This window comes from Rhynchophorus ferrugineus, unplaced genomic scaffold (genome assembly GCF_030347505.1).
Source record: "Rhynchophorus ferrugineus isolate W39M unplaced genomic scaffold, kcgeb_rfMv2 rfM2, whole genome shotgun sequence".
NCBI classification, from domain to species: Eukaryota; Metazoa; Arthropoda; class Insecta; order Coleoptera; family Curculionidae; genus Rhynchophorus; species Rhynchophorus ferrugineus.
Window position 1 is genome coordinate 83,412,483 of NW_027472581.1, and position 13,158 is coordinate 83,425,640.

General features: G+C 32.1%; 1 protein-coding gene across 3 annotated transcripts in view; it reads right to left on the reverse strand.

Annotated features, from left to right (window-relative positions):
- Window positions 1–13,158, reverse strand: part of ft (cadherin-related tumor suppressor fat) — a 356,891-nt gene that overhangs the window by 126,355 nt on the left and 217,378 nt on the right. The window lies entirely within an intron of this gene.

The following is a 13,158-nucleotide window of genomic DNA, read 5'->3' on the forward strand; positions in this document are numbered from 1 at the left end:
CTTCATACCAAACCTTATCGAAGGCCTGTGCTACATCTAAGAATATAGGTGAGTATACTTGTTACTTTCGTAGGCTTTTTCAATAACGTCTGTTATTCTGTAGACCTGGTCAATTGTTGAATGCTTGTTAATAAACCCAAACTAGTGTTTTGGTATTAGGTTTTTTCTCTCTATAAATTTAGGTGACATGAGTTAACTGTTTTATTGGATACACTATAAATAGTTTCAATGACTTTATCACAAAAAAATATATCAACCGAAACTCTACCAAGTACTAATCGAACAGCTCTCGTATATAAAAACACATCTATTATATCTCGTTAAATATTGGGTACTCTTCATCCTCTCCCGCAAAGATAACATCGCCGTCTATTAACCGAATTAAATTCCGTGATCTTTTCCATGTCCTTCCTTCATGCTGATCGAGGTCCGTCCTCTCAAACCACACGAAAATTCAGCCGGACCAACGTTTGGATTAATTAAAATTCGAATCTATATCAGATCGGATTTAAATATTAAGATAAATCTACACAAAGAATCCCGACCATTCTTCTCCCTTCCCCCAACTATTGATAGAGATTTTTTTCCCGTCACGACTTCAAAGGAACGGGTCAGCCAGCGTATCGGAGAAACGTCTAGATAGGAATGGCCCGAAAAAATATATATACCAATACCAATTCATATTAATCCATTGTCATACAAATTGTTAGATCGACAAAAAATGTTACGTCGAATTGGTGAACGTTTATTAAGACGCTTTTATGTTTGTTTCGAGATATTTAATTGAGTATATATGGGGGGAGGGGATTATTTTTATTCCTGATTATTATTTTCTCGTTGTGATGATATGAGGATATTATTACGAATAAAGTGTTTATTACACTCCTATTTATTTTAAGATTCAAACTAGTGATACGTGTACAGAAATATTGATGAAATAAGGATTTTTTAGTTCACATAACACCTACATTGGATATGCTTAGCACAATCTTAATTTACAAATATACTTATTACTACAGTTTTGTTGTACTTTTAGTAGTTTTATACTAGTAGACAAGTAAGGCGAGGATAGAGTTTATACATCATTATGTATTTCCCAAATTAGTTAAAATAAAACCATTTTATAAAAATATTTCTTCTTTGACCTACTAGGGGTTTATCTGGACTGTACATATAGTTTAACGTGGGCTCCGAGCCACGGTCCTCAGCATTAAGCCTACCGAATAGCGAGTCACCAACTTTAGAAATCATCCCAGAAGACATCCGGTCTTACCCAGCCTGGTTACTAGCGTGACTGGAATCATTTTCCTTGTCGGATTTTAGACTCTTGGCCAGAACATTTATATACATTTATATATATATATATATATATATATATATATATATATATATATATATATATATATATATATATATACCATGCCTCAGCAGGATTTGAACCCGCGGCTATCGCAAAAGTATACACAGTACCGTCCTATCGCCTTTACCACTGCGCCACAATGTTATCTGGTTCGCTTATTCGCCTGCGTGTTGTCCATTAGCGGTATTGCATTCACATTGCTGTGATTTAGCAACTTTATTTCATGTCTTGAGGTGAAATCTAGGATCACTTCGTAAATCCATTTGATTTAGAGGTCATCCTACATGCTCCTCGTTGGTTAGATAGCGATAAGTTTTGATAAATAATCATAATTTTCCTTGCTTTGGGTTACTAGTTGGTTTGATGTCTTATTGCGACTCTATATCTGTATCCCATAGGACCAAATTGGCTTGTTATTAGGTTAAGTTTAAAGTTTCTTTCAACTAACCAGTATAGTTGCTTGACTTTGGGTCCAATATGTTCTACTTATTGTCTAACATAATGTTTATAATTTAACATAACATCGAGTGGGATGCCGATGTATTCAGCTGATTTTGCTTAAGGAATTCCAGCAGTATTTTGTAGATTAATCCCAGACGAGATTTACAGGGATTTTGCAGGGATATTGCAGGGCAGTATTGCTTTTCTTCCTTTTAAACAACCCTCTGTGCACTTGGACAATTGTTGAGCAGTGATTTCGAAATCCAAACTAAAAATCTGGTATCTCTATAAACGGTTTAATGCGATTTAACAGCAGTTAATTAATTTTGACCTGCGACATCAAAATAGTAATAAAATAAGGTCCAGCTTGTTCTATCGTTTTGAAAGGGTTTATGAGCATTGAATATGTATATCAAAATGATAATTGCTTTTCGTGGCAGTTCTTTCAATCGTTTCAATCAACTCGTGCGTTAATTCCTTGAGTCTTTTTAGGATTGAGCTTTTTATTCTGTGTTATTTCTGTATCAACTTCTATTGGAGATATCAGATTTACAGCTATATCGGACTTTGTCTGATTACTAATTCTATTAAATATTGTTTTGTCTACAGAACCAGAAATGTTCAGTGCCATTCTGTTCTGTTGCTGTGAGTAAATTGTTTCCTCTTGCAGATGTTTATATTAATCGTGAAACCAAGCTCTATGTTTAACATAAGTCCGCTCCAATAATGAACCTTGGGCCTTTTTCAAAATTAGGAAAACAAATCTGTGTATTGTTGTTTTTATTTCAACTATATTTCAGCGCCGTTCTTTTCAGTGCTAATAAATCTTACAATGATAAAAATATCTAAAATACACTATTGAAGCATAATTATTGATGCTAATTAAGGTTTTTATAGATTTTTTCACTATAATGGTATTCCGAAAGACACGGATCACATAGAAAAAAAAAACATTTTTAAAAGCATTTAATTAATGTACAGATTTGTTATTTAACATTGGGTCACCCTTGGCAAGGCGCTAATAAAAAAAATATAAAGATAAAGAAAGTCGATGGAAAAATTAAAAGATATAATAACATTTGATTATAATTTTTAAAGTTCAAGAAGGCTAACATGAATAAATGAACCGTAACATATATCGGCTTTGGTTTGAAAATCAACTATTAAATAACTTGAATTATGTCTTCCTCCCTATCACTGCATATTTAATCCAATTGAATTGATGTGGATTGTGGCAAAGAATTATAACAATGGACATGCAGGTCGGGAAGGATATGCTAAGCATGAACTGTTTGGATTTGGTTGAAAGAAGCATTGTTTACAATAATACATTTAGTTTGGATGGACTTCATCAGATACACATAAAAAGAAGTTGACAAATAGTGGAATTGTGAACAAGATTTAGATAAATTAAAATTAACAGTTTAGTTATTGATTGGAATATAAATACAGAAAGACAGTGATTGAAAGAAACTTTCGGGATATGGGATTAGGATTCTATGCTGATAATTTCCATGACAGGGTGATGAGAGTGGAAACAACGATGAGGTGAGTGTATTCAATAATAGTAGTAGTAAATATGTTATAGAGTAAATGTAGAATATCATATGGTAGAGTATGAAAGATTTGTGTGCATAGATACGTGCGTAATCGTTCAGGACGTATATGATGTTTTGGTCAGAATGCATGGAAAGAAAATTAATACTAACATCTTAACAGATATTTATAATAATCCATTATTATAAATTTTATAATATCTTTTGATATATATTCGATTATTAGATACGCTTGGTACAATTTTTATATACAACTAATTTATTACTACTTTTCTTATGTACTTCGATTAACTCATAAGCAAGACTTATTGCGAGAGTTATTATTAAGAGTGCGAGATAAAATATACATCAATATGTATTCCTCAGTTATAAAATTATAGTAACTTATAGCTATAGTTTACACTAAAGGTATACCCTTTACTTAAGTTCGAATGGTTTGGTTCGCATCAATCTTCTGATATCCTGCGCGTTGTCCAGCAGTTGTATTGCTTCCACGTTAGTATGATTTAGTAATTTTCTTTCGTATTTCAAGGCGAAATCTTGGATAACTTCGCAAATCCATTTGATTTCCAGGTCATCGTGCAGTTCCTCGTTGATTACGTAGCTATAGGCATTGGTAATCAATTGAAGAACCTTGTTTTGACAGCGTTGTATGACTAGTTGATTTGAATTTTTAGTGCAACCCCATATTTGCACCCCATAGGTCCAAATTAGCTTTATAATTGTATTATAGATCAACCTTTTTGATTTTAGATCAAGTTGAGAATCTTCCGTCTAACCAGTATAATTGTTTTATTTTGTTTCTAATGTGTTTTGATTTTTGATTTCTAACGTGATGTTTCCAATTTAATCTACCGTCAAGATGGTTTCCTAGGTATTTAGCTGATTCTGCTTGAGGAATCGGGCATCCATTGAGTGATATAATTAAGTTTATATTATTTCGCCGTATTGCGAATTAACATAGACAGATTTGGAGCTACTAAGTTGAATTTTCCAATCTTTCGTCCATTTGTAGATTTTGTTAACTGCCACTTGCACTTTTTCTATTGCCCTAGGCAGAGATATATCTTTTGCCATAATAACTGTGTCATCAGCAAAGGTTCCAAGTAGTGTTTCTGTTGTTGTTGGAATGTCAGTAGTGTAGAGCAGATCCAGGAGAGGTCCTAAGACGCTAATCGCGCGCATTTCGTGCGGTATTCTAAATTTCCTTCCGAATAAATATGACTTCAGCAATTGACAATAGTTACGCGGTAACAATTTGCTCATTTTACAGATTAATCTCTAATGCTAAACCCGATCAAAAGCTTGTGAGACATCCAGGAATATTGCAGGGCAGTATTTCTTTTCCTCAAACTCTCTTTCAATAGCCTCAGTTACTCTGTGCACTTTATCGATTGTTGCATGGTAATTTCGAAAACCAAACTGGAAATCTGGTATTATCACAAAATTTTTAAAACGTTTAAATATTAGTTTCTCAAATATCTTTGATATTGCAGGTAGTAGCGAAATAGACCTGGAAGATTCAAGTCAGGTTTTTTGAGCATAATTTTTTGTGCCACCTTAAAGCATTCCGGAACATGCTTCAGCCTTAAACAGGCATTAAATATATATGTCAACATGATGATTGCTTCTCGTGGCAGTTCTTTCAATAATCCTGGTGAAGTGTCATCTATACCAGGTGCCTTTTAGGGATTGACGTTATCACTTTCAGTGGCCACTTTCAATGGAGAAATTAGATTTAAATCTACATCGGGTTGATAAACAGGAGAACTATCCATTGTAGTTTCTATATTACTAGGTTGAAATATGTTAGCTAAGTATTATGCGAACAATTCAGCTTTTTCATCGTTGCCTCGAACCCATTCATTTCGATCAATTTTAATTGGCGGTACTCGAATAATTGGTCTTTTAAATCTTCAAGTTGCATTCCATAGCGAATAATCTTTGCTGCTTGAGAGCTTAATTCACTAACATACTTTTGAAAACAATTCTGTTTATATTCTTTGATCTTTTGATTCGTCTGATTACTAATTCTATTAAAGGTAGTTTTGCCTACAACATTTCTGGTTCTGTACCATATTCTTCTATTTGGGCAGCATCTTTTGCAGCTGATCGAATTTGTTCAATTATATTTTTGGTTTGTTGCTCAAGACCATGTATACTTTTAAGTCTTAGTTTTAAACTGATTTGTTTCTACAGTACTAATCTGAATTTGTCCTAGTCAGTATATTTGTTGGTAAGATTAAGCTTGTTGCTTTTCTTCGGATTGTCACGCCCACAATTCGACAAGGAAACAGAACAAGGAAGGAAACAAGAACTAGATGTTAAAAGATAAATTTGAATATAATTTTAATATTTATTTGTAATCGAACGAATCTAAAGGAAACAAAATACATGTTTGATTTGTTTTAGTTTTTATTTTACGGAGAGAGGATTTTTGAGAAAGTTTATTTTCTATCTACAAAGGTGTAATAATTTGTATGTTTCGGTATGCCCGCCCTTTCTTAAAGTGCAGTCTTAACTTTGACTCCCTCCTCACCCCTCGGAAATAAATTAAGACATCGTCGACCCCCTCAACTCGTTTTATATATAAAGGACCACCCAGTTGTGTTAAAAATATAAAAGTTTAAAAAGGAAATTCTAGAATATAACAAAAAATTTACGAAAAGATGACTTTGAGTGTTCTTCACTTTGTGCAAACGACTGATACATTTTCGCTTATATAAACTGAATATCCCTTTAGAAATCCTTTCAATATTAAGTTACACGATTAATACATTTTAAAGATTATTATATCAAAATGATTGATCAATCTAATAAGCTTGATGACGAACACGACCTCTTACCATTCAAGTCTTTCATCATGATGAAATATTAGCTGGGATTGGACGGATAAAGTTATGTCATTGTTTTTTTGCTCGATCAAATGGTTTGAAAATATCTATGTCATACTATTGCAGATAAATTCGGACTATCGATCATCGTACACATTTTATTTAACAAAATCCACTCGACCGTGAACTGTCTTGTGTTAAATTCGAGAACAATGGTCATTAAGAGAAAAAAAATATTGTCGTTCTGTTCTGATTAGTATCGGTTGCCGATATCATCTTGATGACCGATCAGTGAATAATTAGTGCTTAATTAAGAGGATTTTGTATAAAAGTCGTTGAAATACACGCCCCTGAATGTAGGTGGAGTTCTAGCGACTTGTTTTCCATTTCCGCATATCTGTTTGATATTTGAACAGTTGAAAAACTGGTAACTATACCCATGACAATAACTTAAGTGTTGATAAATTATCGCGCATATACACAAACGATTCTCGTATGAATGAAGCAGCTAAATCGCCGATGTCTACTGTTTCCTATTTCTCAGATTGTCATCGTAAAACATCGTTATTAATATGTGGTTCATCAGAACTAATATTTCATTATGATCAATGGCTTGCAAAGTAAAGTTTATTAGAAGGATTGTCCTTTATATTTCAATCATTAGGTGCTTGTATGCTTTTTAAACAGCAATATCTATTGATGAAATATAGTTTCTATTTAAGGAACCGTTAAACAATGCTATCTTACTATTACATTCGATGATTTCGACAATTTTCTATATAAAGTTATTCAGCTTAAACGCACTTTTGTTATGGAATATGTAAAATTGTATTTTTAACATTCATTATTTTTGTTGTATGATTTAAAAAAATCTGCTGCCGAAGCCCTTCAAATACATTTAGAAACTTATAGAGATGCTGCTTGATGATGTCACATCCCAATTAATTATCTGGGAATGAATATTGATGTAAAATTTCGTGGGAAGGAACACGTAAAAAGAAAGGGAAAGAACTGGAGTTCAAATATAGGAATATGTATTGGTTAATCTGAACAAAATCACAATTATCAGTACATAGTAAATTTCTAGTGTACAAGCAAGTATTGAAACATATATGGACATACGGAATTCAATTGTGGGGATGTTCCAATAAAATAGTACAAATTCAATACAAGTTTACCAGAAAACGTCCTGAGAACTATTGTAAGCGCATCCAGATACTACAGGACTGATATACCATCATTTACAGACTACTACTATGGAAATCCAGAGAATCGCAAGGAGACATGATGAGAGACTCTTTTCTCATGTCAATATCGAAGTGTTATAAATTTAACGATAACACTAAACAACATAACACCAACTATGACACAGCTTCATTAGAATGAAACCTTTTGGTCTTGTGTAACAATGGATTAAAAACAATTTCGTGTTTTAATTTTACACTGCTTCTTGATGGGAAAAATAGAAAACATTTAAAAAAATATCTTGGTATGCACTTAGATCGACGCCTAACCTAGAAGAAGCACATACTCTCTAAACGGAAACAACTAGGACTAAAATTATATGAAATGTATTGGCTCATTGGGCGCAAATCCAAGTTATCATTAGATAACAAGGTGTTGCTGCGTGAGTCTATACTCAAGCCTATTTGATCATATGGCATCCAACTATGGGGTACCGCTAGCAAATCTAATATATCCATCATTCAACGGTTCCAAAATAAAGTGTTGCTATATTTGAAATAAAGTGATACAACGCGATATTACTCTAGAACCTATAACGAGTGTAATTCAACGTGTTTTTGTGAAGTATTTCGAAAGAGTGTCAGTGCATCCCAACAAATATGTGACGTGATAGTGAAGTGCGTAGACTAAAACGTTTAACATCACTTGATCTGATTACTGGACATATATAAACTTTAGAATAAGACTAATTAATTAAGATAATATTTTACACAGAAGATCGCTTAATGAAGTGATTTTCTGCATGCCATGTAAATATAATATAGACATAAGAAATACTTATTGCCTATAGGGCAGATTGTGGAATCACAAAGAGTAAAAAAAAACTTTTATTTTCATTGTTCATAGTTCATCAATGATTATAAAAAGCTTTGTATTATTAAAAGCAAACACAATAACGCACATTAAATGAAGTACTTGTGATACAAAAGCTTTATTTCTATTTAAAATACAAGAACTAATGATTTTTCGTGTTAATATTCCTCGGTAGAGCCACACCAGGCCATAAAAGTTATTTTATTCTAATAGCATCTGTTGCAAGGTTATTCTCATTGTTATGATACATATATATCTCCTTTTAATGTGTATCCGACCAAAACTAATGTTTCATTATAATAAATGAGTTAAAATGTAAATATTTACGTTTATGATCGAGATCATTAGATAAAAGAACCATTGGTTTTACATAAGTGCTTTTATTTCATTTCAAACCCGAGAAGCTATCATTTTTCTTCTTGATATTTCGTGCTGTGGAAACCAATAATTTTGATGTTGATTGTAATAACCTTTAATGTAATTATACAGCGTATTTTTGCCTTTAATTATTATATATACATATAAAGGAAATAACATATTTAATTTACCTATAATCTATAAGATATCTTTGATCAGAATCATTAAGTAAAATAATCATTAGTTATGCAGTATTATTTTTCTTGTTGATATTTGTGCCGGTTAAAGCTAACCTTTTATTTTTTATCCTAATGATGTCTGATGTAACTTGTGATACAAATACTTTCATTTCACTTAAAAGAGATTGTACTGAAGAATGTATTCTTCTTGTTGATGTCACAGGCCGTAACGTTTTTATTCTTGAAATATTTATTGTGGCATTTATTATAATATATTATGTATAAATAGGCATACTGAACGACTAGTTGTAAAAAATACCGAAAGATTACTTTGCTAAATGTTGAATCAATACAAATTGATTGATGAGCCAAACATATGACACTCTTTCGACAAGATAACGACATGTTGTAAGAAAGATTCGGAAAAAATGAAATGAATTCTCGATCTGCAAGAAAATGATAAAAAACTTTTATATTAACATATATTGTGTCAACATATTCTTCAATACTTTTCTCAATATGTACATTTTTATAAGAAATGATCAGAATACATGTAATGCTTCGATGACGATCGAGAGCTTGGAAAGAAGCAGCTTTTCTCACTTAAAACTCGGATTTCACTGTTTAAAATTCAAAAATGAACCACCGATTGGATTTGGAATGATCGTTTCTCCAAGTATGTATGTATCAGGTTTTCAAGATCACTGGCTATACCACAGTTAAAGGATTTGAGGTCTAGACCGTGACATCAACCTTTGTCAAAAGTTTTGGTGAGATCCAAAAACTCATAAGTTCCTTGTTATGAAATGTGCGGTTAAAAAAAGTTTGATGGATCGGTTACTGTTTTGCTAAAAATTCAAATTGTACGCCTTGCATGATGTTTTTCAAATCGAAGATTTAATGAGCTTAAGAAGCTAATTGAACGTGCATTGGAAGATGCTGATTTCCCGTCCTTTTTCAGAATTACAATGATATAGGTGTGTTTCTAGAGAGATGGGTAATTTCTCATCTTGATAATATTTATATTAGCTTTTTATGAGGAAATTTATGTTGAAGTTGTGGTACAGTAAACGGGTTATTTTTTCAGAGTGTCAGCTTCTTAATGATTGTTAAAGCTAACAGTTAGAATCTAACAGTTCGCGCTTTAATCCATATCGCTTTTAGAAATATCTTTTGAGTTGTGTGAGTGCAGGTTAGAGAAAATATCATGTCAACATTATACTTTTATGTCAGAAAACCATTGATTTTTATTTATAACCTGTGAGGAGCTAATTTCTAAATGTGGATATCTATGGATGAATATTGGTTTAAGAATGGTTGATAATAAAAAAGGCTTAATGATGAAGCCATAATAAATGCTATAATAAGTGTTTGAGTATCATTGAAATTTTATAATATTGGAGTATAACATGTAATGGTAGAAAGAAATATAGTAAAATGTTTTGGTTCATTATAGATGACCACAAAAACTTAAGTTTGTAGGAACATACGGTGTATAATAAAGTATCGATATATATATATATATATATATATATATATATATATATATATATATATATATATATATATATCGATACTTTATTATACTATATTGATGGTATTGTATGGTATGAACTTCTCTTTATCTGTAACATTAATGAGCTGAAGTTTTAAACTGCTACATAAACTAATTATTATTGCTGATAATAAATAATGAACTGAAGTAAATGTAATATTATATAAAGATAATAACTACCGTTTTATATAGAAATTCCTTTGTTTAAACTAATTTTATTTCCTTCTGCTGTTAGAAAATCTTTTATATCGATATCTAAGGAAAATTTATGATATTTTTCTATCTCAGTATGAATCTACATGTCCAAAATTAATGTTTTTATAAAATACGAGGTAAAAACTATAGATTTATTTTTATGATCGAGATCATTAGATAAAATAAACATCGGTTTTACATAAAAACTTTTATTTTAGTCGAAACACCAGAAGCTATTATTTTTCTTTTTGATGTTTATTGATGTGGAAGTTCGTATATAATGGTTTTTATAACGTATTTTAGTATTCAGTTGTGGTATATGTCTTGTAGTAAATCAATAGATTATAATAAAGTGTTTTTAAAGTATATGTAATTATATACAAGGGTTGTGTGATGAGCGCCAGGCCCTGACGAAAGAAATATTTCTCAAGAAGAGAAATAAAACATAGTTTATTTTTTAACAATTATGTTTTAACGAACTTTTTTATTCGAAACAGTGCACTTTCGAGGATGTCTCCGGGGAAATCGAAGGAAACCCTCAAATTTCATAGGCACATACAATGTTTTCACCTATTTTTTTATCTAAAATAATCAGATGTGTCTGTATAAAATGTATACAATTATTGTATTGTATTTTGTGTTAAAAATCTAAGTTTGATTATTTTTTACATTTTAATGCCCTCCTTATTTCATTTTTGAAGTCGATTCATTTTTTTTTGTTAAAAATATTTCATTAATTTAGTTTTGCCAATTATGGTGTTTTCGATATATTTTTTAAAAATATTTTGAGAAAGTAACTATGAAAATGATTTTTCCTACAATTCTGGTGAGTTGTTTTTGCAGGAATTGGAGGAGAAGTTGCCCGGATCGCGAGCTGAGATCGGCGGACGGGGCCGCGAATGGTATAGGTGCGGGACACCAATAAATATCTCGGAAACTGTAGGAAATAATCGAGTGTAGGATCGACAATTATGGGTCGTTGGCCTTCCACTCGTTGCCGTTTGGTGGCAGTGGCATCAAGCTACCAAGCCGGCTCTATCGTTCGGACAGATAACTGATTTAACGGCCGCGTGTAGCGATATCTTTGGGCGACGTCGGCAACGAAACTAGCTAGATAAATACAATTATTTTAGTTAGATATCAGAGGCAATTAATTTTCAAATTCCTCGAAGAGGCATAATCACGAAAAACCGTTTTATGAAGTAAATGTGGCGGTGAGATATGGTGACAGCGCATCTGGTGGGTTTGAAGCTGATGTCCGGGGTAATGAATCGATGGTGATGTCTATAAATTGATTTTGCAGATACTCCATCATTAAATGAGAGATGTACCACCTGTTGGGTCCAGTAATACTTTATGACCATGAATATTTGGCTTCTATATCGATGTGGACTTCCTGACTTCTTGCATTTGGAATTATTGTAGACATCACAGTAAACTCTACAACAGCGACGGTGAAATGATTGCAATAGATTTTCCAGTCCTTTCATATGGTAACCATTTTCCATCCTCATTCATATCATGCTATCTCAAATACTTTCTCGTTGAGAGTTTTAGCTGGATTCTATTTCTATTTTTTTTTAATTTAATTAATACATTGTTACTAGTCGTTTCCGTCTAACCTACAATTTGTCTTTATGATAACTTAAATCTAGGTATATAACTACGAGGACCCATAGGCCCTATCTCAATCTCTGGTGAAATAATGTTTAAACATGTCACTGTTATATTTTTTATTAAATGCACATCACTACACAACACTACACAAGATCAGATGGTTTGATTCTTTGGAGTCTGTGTCCTGTTCTGGTGGTATCCAAAAGTTGCAATATTTCAATATTCGTATGAAAATGGAGTCTTTCCTCATGTCCCCTTGCAATTCTCTTAATTTCTTGACTGACTGTGGATATCTGAAGGTCTCAATGTAGGTAATCAGACCTATAGTATTTGGGTGCACCCACAATACCTGTCAGGACTTTGTTCTGAAAAATTTGTACTTTATTTATGTTACTCTTTGCAGAACATCCCTATAATTGAACTCCCTATGTCCGTATAGGTTTCAGTATTTGCTTATATAATAGCAATTTATTATGTAGTGATAATTGTGATTTTTTACTAATTAGCCAGTACATTTTCCTATATATCAATGCCAGTTCTTTTCTTTTCTTCTTTATCCTTCCTTCCACAGAAGATTTGCTTCAAGATTCATTCACATGTTAAGAAAAAATGTTCAGAACTGTAAAATGTACTGGTTATTGGATAGATATTCAGAACTGTTAGTGTTTAATAAGATTTTGCTTTATTAACAAGTATTAAGTGAGGATTTATGGTATTCAACTCTGGGGTTGCATCAGTCCGAGCAACAGAAATATCATATACAGATTCCGAAACAAGGTGGTAAGAAGTATTGTTGTTGCTCCGTGGTACATTCCATTATGTATCAATCATTATCAAGGACTATGCCCAAAGACATGAACAGAGGCTTCATCAGCACATCAGTGTTGATTTTCTCCAGTTTCTGAATAATGACGGTCTAGTCAGAAGATATTGAAAGTAAAATTATTTGATCTAGTTCAGCAAAGTTAGTAAAACTCGGTGTACATTAAAAGTTATATAGATGTTA